We start from the raw sequence: 14477 nt of genomic DNA on the forward strand, positions 1-14477 counted from the left end.
AGTAATCCACAGGCGAGTGAATCATTTATAAAATAGTTTGTGAATGAGGGGTGCTCAGTCAGCTGAGCATCTGACTCCTGATTAATTGACACCCTGTGGATGAGTATTTTACAATATTGGTAAACTGTTTGACAGTGAAAGGTCTTGCTTATAAAAACAATGACCTGAGAGAAGAGTGTGTGTCCTCAAAATAAAAAGAAACAACAGCAGTGGCCAGCACTGGGAGCTTAAAAATTGTCACTTGAGGTAAATGACTAACAAACCCTAGAACGCTTAAAAGTATGAATCGTTTTTGCTGTGTACTACAGTTCACAAAATAAGGTGTGGATTAACACTGGAAAGAAACTGTTTATGAAGTTGTTTCCTAAAGAAAACCATGTCTGGAAGAAAACTAGCCATCACTCATTTACATTCCAGTTTTTAGCATATACCGTAAGATCATTAGTGAATGATGGTATTCCTGAAATGTGTATAGAATACAAGTGAATATTTTTGAATTTTATTTTGGAAACAATTGAAAATTAAAATGAAAGTAAGACAAAATTAATAGTCAACATAAATGAATTTATCTAATAAATAGTTGAGCTTAGATTACATCTTTGGAGAAAACTGGACTGGTGATTTTTTTTTTTTTTTCCTTTGGTAAGAAGATTGTATACAAGATTAAACATGACAATTAGTTGGAAAATGGTGATTGCAGAAATCCTACATGCCAAAACAAAAGATGGAGCTGAATATGAAGGGAAAGATAAAAATGAAGCCAGAGGCAAAAGCTATTGACGTTGTGGCCAAAAAAAAAAGTCTCTTTGCAAGTAAACTGGATCACAGCCTGAGTTGTCAGCAGTCAGTAATACGGTGTCAAGATGATGGAGGAACTACACTGAACAACAGTATTCTGTTAAATTTCATTAGATGAGTATTTACATTTTAAGGTGAAATAAAATGTTAAACGCATTTATTAAATTGTGCATTGACCGTAGAATTTTTTTGTTAGAAAAAATTGCTTTGTGGTGAGGGGCAGAGGGAGGAGGGTGAGAGTGAATGAAAATCTTAAGCAGCCTCCATGCTCAGCACAGAGACCTACGTGGGGCTCCATCCTACAAACTGCGAGATCATGACCTGAGCCAAAACCAAGTCAGATGCTCAATCGACGGAGCCACCCGGGTGCCCCCATATAAATTTTTTTTTTTTTGAAGTTAACCTGTCAACTCTGAAGAAAATAGGACTTCTGCTGGATTGTTAAATATCTCCTCTAAATTTCAATTACCATTCCTAGTTAGATTCCTAAATTGTATTTGGTCATCTGGATTGAAGCTAAAGCAGACAATAAAGTATAATCTTAATGTTATGGAACAGTTGAGAAGCGTCCAGAGTCTGGACACCCCATACCACCCCCCTGCCCCTCCCACATCTTCCAAATGACACGGTCATGTCTTCATAGTCCGAAAGCAGATCTGGAAACTCTGACTTCTGCACTGGCACCACACTAACTACACTTGAACCTTCTTGAGCTGCAGCTTTGCTGTGTTACCGACAGGTGAAGTCAGGAATGGTGGCAATTTTGTGGGCTAATAAAAATTATTACAGGATTATAAAACTCCATCTACATGTGAGGCTTTTATGTGCTGTTGTAGTTACACTTTTCTTTTCCCCCTCCCATCCCCCTTTCGTTATAACGGAGTTGAGGGGGGAATCCCTTGTGGATTGTGTGAGCTTCAGAGTAATAAAGCAAACAAAGACAAAAGACTTGGTTTGTTGTTGTTACCTTCTACTTGAACACCCACCCACTGTTTCCTTTTCACAGAAAACAGGTCCTAATATGCATTACATTACAAACTACAGAGCTTCAATTAAGTGATTCAATCACTCTGTTTTAGTCATTATGCAGAATTGACAGAAAGTTTTCCTCCTGCTCTCAGAAATTGCTGATACTCCTTTGGGAGAGCTAAATAAAGACACTGTATTAAGAGGAACGTTAAGAAACCTGACAAATGAGAACATCAGACAGCAGAAGTCAGCACATGTTCAAAGGAAAGCGACTATAACCTCTGTCACTGCATTTTCACGAAATCTCCTTGGATGATTAATAAAATGCTCACGTATTTTCTAATGGGTTTTTCTCATGATATGATGTACTTTGTTAGGCATGCTTGTGGGTGTAGTGGGCTTTTTTAAATAAACTATATGAATCATAAGATGGAATATCTAAGTTTTTTTTAAATGTTATAGTGAAGTATAACTATAGCAAAACTCTGTACTGCTAACCTTCATTCTCCCTACCTTTGCATCAGAATAGCAACCTACTTTTTTATAAGTAATACGGATAGGGAATTCATGCCAGTTGACAATACGGCTGCATCTGTTTGAGGTGGAAGGACTGAGAGTACGAAAACCCAAGCCTCTCATTTTCCTATATCCTTGAACATCCCTTTAACATGAAAATCCCTTGCTAATGTCATGGCACTCTTCCTGTTCTCCTTTGTTTTTAGGATCTTCCATTTCACCCCATTGGAGCCCCAGGCCATCACGATAACCTCTGGCTCTTGTTTTTCTAAGAAATTTCTCCACTAGATGAGGATGTTGGTTGGTAGACTCTTGGCAAATGTTGAATAAGTACATGGGCTCTCATTCTTCTTATCCTTTCTCACTGCCCATCCTGCCTACCAATCTTGCTCTTTTGCTGCTCCTTAATAGCATCTCCAATCCTAGTCTCCTGCTTTCATCTAATCCACTTGATAGAATTCTGATGATGCGCCTCAAGGTCCATTCTCCAGCACTTTGGTCTGTTATAGGTACCTCACCATTTGTTTTTCAGGCTTTCATTTCTCTGGTACCTCACTCGTTACCCCTACTACCCCTTCCTACACACTTTACCTTCTTACTTGGTAACATGTAGTCAACAGTAGTATGCACCAAGCCCTGCCCTCTTCCATCTATTATATTTCTTCTCATTGTAAATAACTTATGGTTTCTATTAGCGTAGAAGTTGATCTCCTAATTAAAAGATGAGACTACCCAGTAGGACTACATACACTGTATGTGGTAAATATTTCATAGACTTTATTACTTCCCTTTCACACTTTTCTAGTAGTCCCCAAAGATGCTTCTTCCTGTAAAGCTTGTCCCTGTGTTTTGGGATCCCAGCCCCATTCTCCATTATATTCAGGGATTTTTTTGAAATTCTGTTTTGTTTTAGTTGTGTTTCAATTTATTTAGCCTTCGGCTTAATGTTTAATATTTTCCAGTTTTGTTTTCTTTGTTTTTTTTTTTTTTTTTTTTTTATTTTTTATTTTTTATTTTTTTGGGACAGAGAGAGACAGAGCATGAACGGGGGAGGGGCAGAGAGGGAGACACAGAATCTGAAACAGGCTCCAGGCTCCGAGCCATCAGCCCAGAGCCTGACGCGGGGCTCGAACTCACGGACCGCGAGATAGTGACCTGGCTGAAGTCGGACGCTTAACCGACTGCGCCACCCAGGCGCCCCTTGTTTTCTTTGTTAAATTAATTGGATTAATTAATTTTTTTAAAGTTGGTTTGAGAGAGAAAATGTCAAGCAGGCTCCACGCTGTCCATGCAGAGCCGAATGTGGTGCTCGATCCCATGGCTGTGAGATCACAACCTGAGCAGAGTTCAGGAAGTCATTGCTTAACTGAGGTACCCAAACTCCCTTAATTGGCTATACATTTTTTAAAAAATTTATTTATTTTTAAATTTACACCCAAGTTAGTATATAGTGAAACAAGGATTTCAGGAGTAGATTCCTTAATGCCCCTTACCCATTTAGCTCATCCCCCCTGCCAGCAACGCTTAGTTCTCCATATTTAAGGCTCTCTTCTGTTTTGTCCTGCTCCCTGTTTTTATATTGTTTTTGCTTCCCTTCCCCTAGGTTCATCTGTTTTGTATCTTAAAGTCCTCATATGAGTGAAGTCATATGATGCTTGTCTTTCTCTGAGTAATTTCACTTAGCTTAATACCCTCTAGTGCCATCCACATCGTTGAAGACGGCAAGATTTCATTCTTTTGGTGGCCAAATAATACTCCATTGTACATACATACCACACCTTCTTTATCTGTTCATCCGTTGATGGACATTTGGGCTCTTTCCATACTGTGGCTATTGTTGATAGTGCTGCTATAAACATTGGGTGTACGTGCCCCTTTGAAACAGCATACCTATATTTGGGTATACATTTTTAAGGAGACACTTTGCCTCATATGTTCAGAGATCCTATCCCCCCATCTGTTGGGTTCAAATAAGATTAAGATGGATTGTACCTGGCAGGCTCAGTCGGCGGAGCATGTAACTCTTGATCTCTGGGTTGTGAGTTCAAGCTACATTTTGGGTATAGAGATTACCTAAAATTAAAATCATAAACAAAAAAGTGTTTAACTCGTTACATATCTTTTTTTAAAAGATAATTTTTATTCTCTGAAGGTGGCTAAATTAAAAAAAAATATTTTTTAAAATGTTTGAGAGAGGTGGAGTGAGTGCAGGCATAAGTGGAAGAGGAGCATAGAGAGGAGGTCGGAGTATCAGAAGTGACCTCTCTGCTGACAGTAGAGAGCTTGATGGGGGCTCGAACTCATGAAACCCTGAGATCATGACCTGAGCAGAGTTTGGATGCTTGACTGACTGAACCACTCAGGTGCCCCTTTCAAAAATTAGTTTGTCACAAACATATAGATGGGAACATACCTGATAGGTTTCAATCCTTGTTGAAGCTCAGGTTCTCCCAGTTTTGACCAGTGGGAGGCTCTTCACGTTGGCTGCTCAGTCTTTTGGGCAGGGCATCACCCTAGTAGTCCTTGGTAGCTTTCCTGCTGTGTGGAATAATGAGGCATTCAGGTTAATTTTACTCATTGCCTGTCAAAGATTTAGAGTCAATTATTTCTCCAAGAAGCCCTGTTTTCTTTTGGTAGGACATGCTATCTCATCACCATAATCTGGGCACTTAAGAGATTCATTACTGTATTTCATTGTATCATTTCTACAAATTGCCTGCTGGAATTTTCATTGGGATTGCATTGACTGTATAACACTTTGGGGATAATTGACCTCTTAATGAGTCTTCTGGTTTATCACTTGACTTATTTAGGCCTTTAATTTTTCTCATCATGTTCTCTTCTATAAGAAACACTGTATCCACTTTCTAAACCTACATGTGTCACTTTTTGATGTTGTGATTGGTATTGTGCTTTAATTTCATTTTCCAGTATTTTCCTTTGTTACTATATAGAAATATGACCTCATTTTCTATATTGAACTTACATTCTGTAACAATATTAAACATATTTATTCTGGTTGCTTTTTTCTTAAATAGAATCTGTAGGATTTCCTGCATAAGTGGCAATGTTGCATTTGAGTACAGTTTTACTTATGCTTTCCAATTTGGATGGCTTTTATTATTTTTTCTTTATTCACTGGCTAAAACCCAAAACTATGATGTTGAATACAAGTGATGAGGTTGGGCATCTTCAATTTGGTCTAGGTCTTAGGGGGAAAGTATTCATCAGATTGTACTACTAACTGTATTGTCAAATAATATGACATGGATGTCTTTTATCAGGCTGGGAAAATTCTCTTCTGCTCTTAGTTGCCTGAGAGGTTTTTATCAGGAGGTTGGGCTTTGTCAAGTGCTTTTTTCCATCTACTGAGATAATCACAGGTCTCTAATTTTGTTACAGGATGAATTACATTAGTTGATATGTGAATATTAATCCAACCTTGCATTCCTTGGTGAAAACTCACCTAGTCATGCTATATTACTCACTGCATGTAATTTTGAATTTGGTGATGTATAATCTTATTGAGGATTTTTTTAAAAAATTTTTAATCTATGCTCCGGAAGGATGTTGGTTTACACTTCTTTTCTTGCAATGACTTTGTCATTTTGGTTTCAGAGTAATGTTAGCGTCATAAAATATTTTGGAAAAGATCCCTCTTAAGTTTGCTGGAAGAATTTTTATAGAATTTATAGTGATTGTAGTTTTTTTTTTTTTTTTTTAAAGTGTTTGGAATAATTCAGCAGTAAAACCATCTGGGCCTGGAGTGTTCTTTGTGGGAAAGGTTTTAACTACATAATCAATTTCTTAAATAGACACAGGGTTATTAAAGTTGTCTGATTCTTTTTGAGTGAACTTTTATGTGTTTCAAAGAATCTGTCCATCTTGGTGTTGAATTTATGGCCATAAAGTTTATATTTTTTTTACCTATCTGTAGGATCTCTAGTGATGTCACCTCTCATTCCTGATACTGATAATTGGTATTTTCTTTTTCTGCTAGTCATTCTGGTTAGTAGTTTTGTGAAGAAAAATTCCCAAGGATAAAGAACTATTGCATAAATAAAATGACCCTTTTATCATCAAGAGGATAGAACACTTCTAAGTATTTACATACCTAGTAACAAATCTTTAAGGTACATTAAGCAAAAACGGAGACAAAGAGAAATAGAACAAGGAAAGAAACTGGGAAGGACAAAGACTTTAATAACCTCAACCAACTTTACCTAATTGACATTTATAGAAAATTCGACCCAACAACAACATAAATGCACATTTTTCTCAGGTGAATATGAAGTATTTGCCAACCTAGGCCTTTTTATGGTCTATAAAATGAGTCTAAAATTTAAAAGGATTCAAATTAGGGGAGACTGGTTGGCTCAGTCGTTGAGTTTCCAATTCTTGATTTTGGCTCAAGTCATAATCCCAGGGTTGTGGGATTGAGCCCTGTGTCAGGCCCTGTGCTTAGCATGGAGTGTGCTTAGGATTCTATCTCTGTCTGCCCCCCCCCCCCCCCCCATCCCCTACCACCACTTGGGCTCCCGTGCTCTCTCTCTCTTTAAAATAGGATTCAGATTATACAAAATGTTCTCTGACTTCATTGGAATTAATTTAAAAATCACTAACAGTAATATGAAAAACCCTCCAATATTCAGAAATGAAACATACTTCTAAGACAGCTGTGTGTTGAAGAAATCAAAGGGAGTTTAGAAAGTAAATTTCACTGAATGAAAACGAAAGCATAAACTAATCTGCAGTGAAGCAGTGCTAGAGGAAATTTATGGCACTAAATACCTGTAATAGAAAAGAAAAATCTCTATTCAAAGATCTTATCTAAAGAAACTTCTACCTTCCAACTTAGAAACTTGGAAAAGAGAGAAAGTTAAAAGTAAGCCAAAGAAAGGAAATACTGGAAGTCATTGAATACTATTTTCCTGTCTTCTAAAGAAAAATAATGAGCAAAAATTGGCTTATTAAGAACTTCCCTTCCTCCTCCAAAAGAGGATGGAAGACAGTAAAGGTCCTTGTTCATAGGGAGTTTATGTTCCAGTGGGATAAGATTAAGAAAAAAAGAAATGGGGAAAAAAGTTTAGGAAGACAATAAAATACATAGGGTTTTATACTTTAGAATTAGTGATCTGAAAGGCCTATCTGAATGGGGATAGTGTCGAATTTTACCCATGTCTTGGATGACCAGAAGTTTGGGCCAAGATCTGGGGAAAAATGAAGGCAGAACTAAAAGACTGATGTAAAGGCCCTGTGGCAGGTAGAATGATAGGAGGGAGAAATACACTTCTATCTTATTTAAGTCACTTGGAATATCTTTCTTTTTTTTAATCATTTGTTCCCAAACTCTTCATGGAAAATTTATTTTAGGTATGTCTTATTTAGATGTAGCTGGATCTTTAACCTGGTTTGAAGTTTTTTGTCTGTTAAAGAAGGCATTTAACTTATTTATAAGTATAATTATAAACAGCTCTTAGGCCTGCCATCTTAACTCCCCCCCCCCCCCCAATTTATTCTTCTTTGTTTCATTTTTACCTTTTCCTTTGTAGAGTTTTAAACTTTTTTCTTGTACTTTCCCCTGTTCCATTATTTATGATGTTGTGGGAATTATATGTAAACTCTACGGTGTTTTGTTTTGTTTTTGTTTTTTTGTTTTCAATATATGAAGTTTATTGTCAAATTGGTTTCCATGCAACACCCAGTGCTCATCCCAAAAGGTTCCCTCCTCAATACCCATCACCCACCCTCCCCTCCCTCCCACCCCCCATCAACCCTCAGTTCTCAGTTTTTAAGAGTCTCTTATGCTTTGGCTCTCTCCCACTCTAACCTCCTTTTTTTTTTTTTTTTTCCCTTCCCCTCCCCCATGGGTTTCTGATAAGTGTCTCAGGATCCACATAAGAGTGAAACCATATGGTATCTCTCTTTCTCTGTATGGCTTATTTCACTTAGCATAACACTCTCCAGTTCCATCCACGTTGCTACAAAGGGCCATATTTCATTCTTTCTCATTGCCACGTAGTACCCCTTGTGTATATAAACCACAATTTCTTTATCCATTCATCAGTTGATGGACATTTAGGCTCTTTCCATAATTTGGCTATAGTTGGAAGTGCTGCTATAAACATTGGGGTACAAGTGCCCCTATGCATCAGCACTCCTGTATCCCTTGGGTAAATTCCTAGCAGTGCTATTGCTGGGTCATAGGGTAGGTCTATTTTTAATTTTCTGAGGAACCTCCACACTGTTTTCCAGAGCGGCTGCACCAATTTGCATTCCCACCAACAGTGCAAGAGGGTTCCTGTTTCTCCACATCCTCGCCAGCATCTATAGTCTCCCAATTTGTTCATTTTGGCCACTCTGACTGGCATGAGGTGATATCTGAGGGTGGTTTTGATTTGTATTTGCCTGATGAGAAGTGACGTTGAGCATCTTTTCATGTGCCTTTTGGCCATCCGGATGTCTTCTTTAGAGAAGTGTCTATTCATGTTTTCTGCCCATTTCTTCATTGGGTTATTTGTTTTCCAGGTTTGTTTTTGTTTTTAAATAAGCTCTACACTCAATGTGGGACTCAAAACCCGGAGAGCGAGTTGTGCACCCACTAACAGAGCCAGCCAGGCATCCCAAGTCTGTAGTGTTTTTTAGTAATAACATTCCAATTTATATTTTTTTCAATACCTAGAGTGAACATATACTTATTATGTACAAAACAAGAATCCTAGCCTATTCCTTTATTTTTTTTGAAGTAGCTTATTTCTCACTTTTCCCCATTCTGTCACTTTCTATGTTCAGATTATCTTGGATTTCGGTTCTCAATTGTTATGTATCCTATAATCAGTTATTTAAACTGAAACACAAGATTTTAGTTGATTTGCTTAGCATTTTTTTATTTTAATTTTTTTGTCTGCCATACTTTCCACCTGGTCTTTTGTGTTCTTACCTTTATTCCCACATAATCACTTTACATGTTCAGCTAATCTCTTATTGGATGATGATGGGTAAAGACTCAGCCTCAGCAACTCTGGAGCTCTGCCTGTAGTATATACTTTGTAAATGTTCACTGAATGATTGGAAGCCCTGTGCTTTGATATACTTCGCTGTGTTTTTTACCTCATTTTTCTGTGTCTAGCTCCTTATATGGTACTAGAACCACAAGACTGTTAGCTCTGTGTGGGTTGTACCTTTCAGACATCAGAATTAGCAGGAAACAGATGGAGCTCAGTGCTTAAGGAGATATTTTGAGAGGCAGCTTGTTGGTTTTGCCATTTGACCCTTGGTGGATTGCTGAAATTTATTTCCCTAAACACTTACACATGTATGGTGACACAGAAATTTTTTACGTAGTTGAAATAGTAGAGGGATAGGAACACTAATGGAAGGACAGCTGTGCATTGAGTGTTTACACATCTGATGTGAGAAGAGAGGAAACGTACATCTCAGGTTTTAGATGTGGGAGGAATCTTAACATGGTGTATGTATTTATCAGGTATGAATATGAGACTTAAGGCAGGATAATTCCATATAATGATCAGCTGATGTGTACTGCCATGTTTAAGAAGGAAGAAGCTCTTACTGCATGGGGAGAACATTCTACAAAATCCTAGATGTGTTGACAAGTTTACCCTAGGCCTACATTTTACTTTGATTAAATTTCATTCTATTACTTCATCACTTGGGATACCACACTCAACATTCTTCCTCTTTGGTTTGTACCTTTAAGGTGTTCATTGTCTATTATGATTTCCTAGTAATCTCAGTTGTTGTTTGGCGAGACAACTCCTCATTTTCACTTATATACTTTTTTAAAATTATTCATATTTTTTAAACATTTATTCATTTTTGAGAGACAGAGACAGTGCAAGTGGGGAAAGGGAGGAGAGAGGGAGACACAGAATCTGAAGCAGGTGTCAGGTTCTGAGCTGTCAGCACAGAGCCTGATGCTGGGCTCAAACTCACAAACAGTGAGCTCATGACCTGAGCCAAAGTTGGACACTTAACTGACTGAGCCACCCAGGTGCCACCACTTTTACACTCTTTATCTCTTCAGTTCTGTCTTTGTTATTTCTACTCCCCACCCTCTGACCTCCCACCCCAGTTTATGTCTACTTAACTTGAGGCTTTGTTCCACAAGGCTTAAGAGTTCTTTGAGCAGTCCTTTTTGTTTTCCTTTTCTGTAAGGTGGAAGGTACCACTAGGGATCAAGCTCAATGTTGTCACAGAGGAAGATGAGTTAGGACACTCATCTAGAACCTTGGACCATAGGGATGGGGGTGACAATAAAGTGAATCCAATTAGCCCCAGGATGGTCCTAAGTTACCTTTCTACCTTACCCACCCCACCCCCAAGATCCTTTTAGCAACCACAGAGAACATGCAGGCATCTGCAGCCTCAGGGAGTAACTGATTTTTTGATCCAAGTGATTAACAACATTGACCTTCATCACCATTAAGAAGAGACCAAGGAAAAAGAAAGCCAAGTTCAGACTTGGGGAAAGTGCATATAAGAATACCGGTGTGTGTCTATAAGAAAAACATTTGTTGGGGCGCCTGGGTGGCTCAGTCGGTTGAGCGTCCGACTCCGGCTCAGGTCGTGATCACGCAGTCCGTGAGTTTGAGTCCCCTGTCGGCTCTGTGCCGACAGCTCGGAGGCTGGAGCCTGTTTCGGATTCTGTGTCTCCCTCTCTCTCTGACCCTCCCCCGTTCATACTCTGTCTCTCTCTGTCTCAAAAAAATAAACGTTAAGAAAAAAAATTAAAAAGCATTTGTTGGAGCACCTGGGTGGCTCAGTCAGTTGAGTCTTGATTTTGACTCAGGTCGTGATTTCACAGTTTGATGGGGTGGAGCCCTGCGTTTGGCTCTGTGGGTTTTGTGCTGACAGCGCAGAACTGCTAGGGGTTCTCCTTTCCTCCCTTCACACTCTTTATCTCTCTCAAATGAATAAACTTAAAGAGAAAAATAAAGAGCCTTTCTCACAGTCGCAAATTTAGACTTGCAATTAAGAGCCTGATAGTTGATGGAATTCTTGTCTTTGTCTATGGAATGCCCAGTGTCTGAACTAAGTAAAATATTCAAGCATTTAAAATCTACACTCACATGAGATTTCACTCAGAATGGGCCTTTATGAATATTCATGTTGAAGTATTTAGCCTCAGGGTGTGAAATATTAATCTCTTACCTGAGTTGTACATCTAATTCTTTTTCAATGACACAGAGAAAAATTAAATGTTACCTGCCACCAGGGGCATCATTAGGATGAGCTCTTTAGGTTAAAGTCTAAAAAATTCAGTCTCAAATAATTTTTTGGTGTTTCTCATGTGACAAGTAAATTTTATGAAATTACCATTGTTTTTGTTCATAGTGACCTATCCAGATTTAACAAGCAAATATTAAGTCCATTTCCACTTAGTAAACAGGAGCAATCCAAGTTACTTGTTTTTTTGTTTTTGTATTAGGATTTGTCATGAAGAATGCACGTATTGTGATTGTCATGCTTATCAGTAGAAATTATAAAGATAGACTTGGAGCAATAAAAATAAGTACTGTACATTGAGGAGGAGAAATTACAAAATAGCATTGAATTATATTTCTGCTTTATGCGTTTGTATTTGCATTTCTTGTTCTTTTGTTTTTTGTTTTGGTGGTGTAAGCCTTCAGGTGGATTTATCTGAAGGGGTGGGATCTGTGAGGATTTATCTGAAGGGGTAGGATCAGGTGGATATATTTGAAGGGTGGAAAGAAAAAGACAATTGAAGGGTAGTTTTTGTATTTTTACCATTAAAATAATTACTCATTAAAGAATATTTAGACCCACAAACATTGGGCCAACTAATCTTTGACAAAGCAGTAAAGATTATCCAATGGAATAAAGACAGTCTCTTTAGCAAGTGGTGCTGGGAAAACTGGACAGCGACATGCAGAAAAATGAACCTGGACCATTTTCTTACACCATACACAAAAACTCAAAATGGATGAAAGACCTAAATGTAAGGCAGGAAGCCATCAAAATCCTCGAGGAGAAAGCAGGCAAAAACCTCTTTGATCTTGGCTGCAGCAACTTCATACTCAACACGTCTCCCAAGGCAAGGGAAACAAAAGCAAAAATGAACTACTGGGACCTCATCAAAATAAAAACTTCTGCACAGCAAAGGAAAAAGCAGCAAAACTAAAAGGCAACTGACAGAATAGGTGAAGATACTTGCAAATGACATATCAGATAAAGGGTTAATATCCAAAATCTAGAAAGAACTTATCAAATTCAACACCCAAAAAACAAATAATCCAGTGAAGAAATGGGCAAAAGACATGAATAGACACTTCTCCAAAGAAGACATCCAGACGGCCACCTGACACATAAAAAAATGCTCAACATCACTCATCATCAGGGAAATACAAATCAAAACCACAATGAGATACCACCTCACACCTGTCAGAATGGTTAACATGAGCAAATCAGGCAACCACAGATATTGGTGAGGATGTGGAGAAGGGGGAACTCTTTTGCACTGCTGGTGGAAATACAAACTGGTGCAGCCACTCTGGAAAACAGTATGGAGGTTCCTCAAAAAATTAAAAAAAAAACACGACTCTATGACCCAGCAATTGCACTACTAAGTATTTATCCAAGGGATACAGGTATACTGACTCGAAGCGGCACATGCACCCCAATGTTGATAGCACTACTGATGATAGCCAAAGTATGGAAAGAGCCCAAATGTACATCGATGAATGAATGGATAAATAAGATGTGGTATACATATACAATGGAGTATTATTTCGCAATCAAAAAGAATGAAATCTTGTCATTTGCAACTACATGAATGGAACTGGAGGGTATTATCCTAAGTGAAATTAGAGAAAGACAAATACCATATGACTTCAGTCATATGAGGACTTTAAGATACAAAACAGATGAGCATTAGGGAAGGGAAGCAAAAATGATATAAAAACAGGGAGGGGGACAAAACATAAGGGACTCTTAAATATGGAGAACAAACAGGGTTACTAGAGGGGTTGTGGAAAGGGGGATGGGCTAAACGGGTAAGGGGCCTTAAGGAGTCTACTCCTGAGATCATTGTTGCACTATATGTTAACTAACTTGGATGTAAATTAAAAAAATAAATGGAAAAATTATTTAGAAATAAAAGTTAAATAAAATTAAAATACTTAACGAGTCTACTACCAGGGAAAACCACCACTATAATTGCAGTTTCTTACAGTTGATTCAGTATTTTAAATTAAATACATTTTTACAAAGGAGTCATACTGTACTGTTTTGTACATATTATACTGTGCTACATGGTATTATATAGATATTATAGGTATAATTTTTTTAATGTTTGAGAGACAGTGCAAGCTGGGGAGGTGTAGAGGGAGAGAGAGAGATAATAGGTATTTTTGATATTTATGTTGTTTCCAATTTTATGTTATTATAAATGGCATTACACTGAATATCCTGAAAGCTAAATTTTTGCATGTATTTCCTTATTTATAGGATGAATTCCTAGGTAAGCAACTGCTTAATCAAATAGTAAGCACATTTTAACACTCGAGATTTTATTATCAAATGGCTCTCCAGAAAGTACTGGTTCATACTTGCACACCTTCCTTAAAGCCAGTAATTAACATTAAAATATATATATATTTGCTAATTTTGTAGGGAAAAAATAAATGATTCTTCAATTTTAGCTGATCTGAAATTCTACCTTTATCTCCTATGAAGTGTATTTTTTTAAGGGTAATTTCTTTATGAAGAAGAAAAGAGCAAAGGAGAATATTCTTCTCTACTGGGGGGAGATAAAATACTTCCAAAAGAAAGGATTATTTCATGTGCAAGTATAGTAATAATTTCATAGTTGTGGAAATCATGGCACTGGTAAGGCATCCATCCTTCCCTTGAGATACAGATCTTTTCCCATGTCTTTTTTTTGCAGTTCAGTTCATTGTGATGAGATTTTATTTGTGTGGAAATTCAGCAAATTCACATTTGAAAAACTAGACATTTGTAGATTGATACTGCACCACAAGTCTAATGACTGCAGGAGTCTGATGTGGGGTTATAATTAAGAATCAAACTGGTAGGGGCACCTGGGTGGCTCAGTCAGTTAAGCGTGCAACTTCGTCTCAGGTCATGATCTTGCGGGGCTCAGGCCGTGATATTGTGGTTCTTGGGTTCAAACCCCACATTGGGTTCTGTGC

At 37.8% G+C, this 14477-nt stretch overlaps 1 long non-coding RNA gene across 1 annotated transcript in view; it reads left to right on the forward strand.

Moving 5' to 3' along the window:
* LOC122208459 overlaps positions 1 to 968 on the forward strand; it is a 46430-nt gene extending 45462 nt beyond the window's left edge. Inside the window, exon 4 of the long non-coding RNA XR_006197237.1 lies at positions 651 to 968. This is a non-coding gene — a long non-coding RNA (uncharacterized LOC122208459). The remainder of the gene's footprint in view (positions 1 to 650) is intronic.
* Positions 969 to 14477: the final 13509 nt, after the last annotated feature.

This window comes from Panthera leo, chromosome E2 (assembly GCF_018350215.1).
Source record: "Panthera leo isolate Ple1 chromosome E2, P.leo_Ple1_pat1.1, whole genome shotgun sequence".
NCBI classification, from domain to species: domain Eukaryota; kingdom Metazoa; phylum Chordata; class Mammalia; order Carnivora; family Felidae; genus Panthera; species Panthera leo.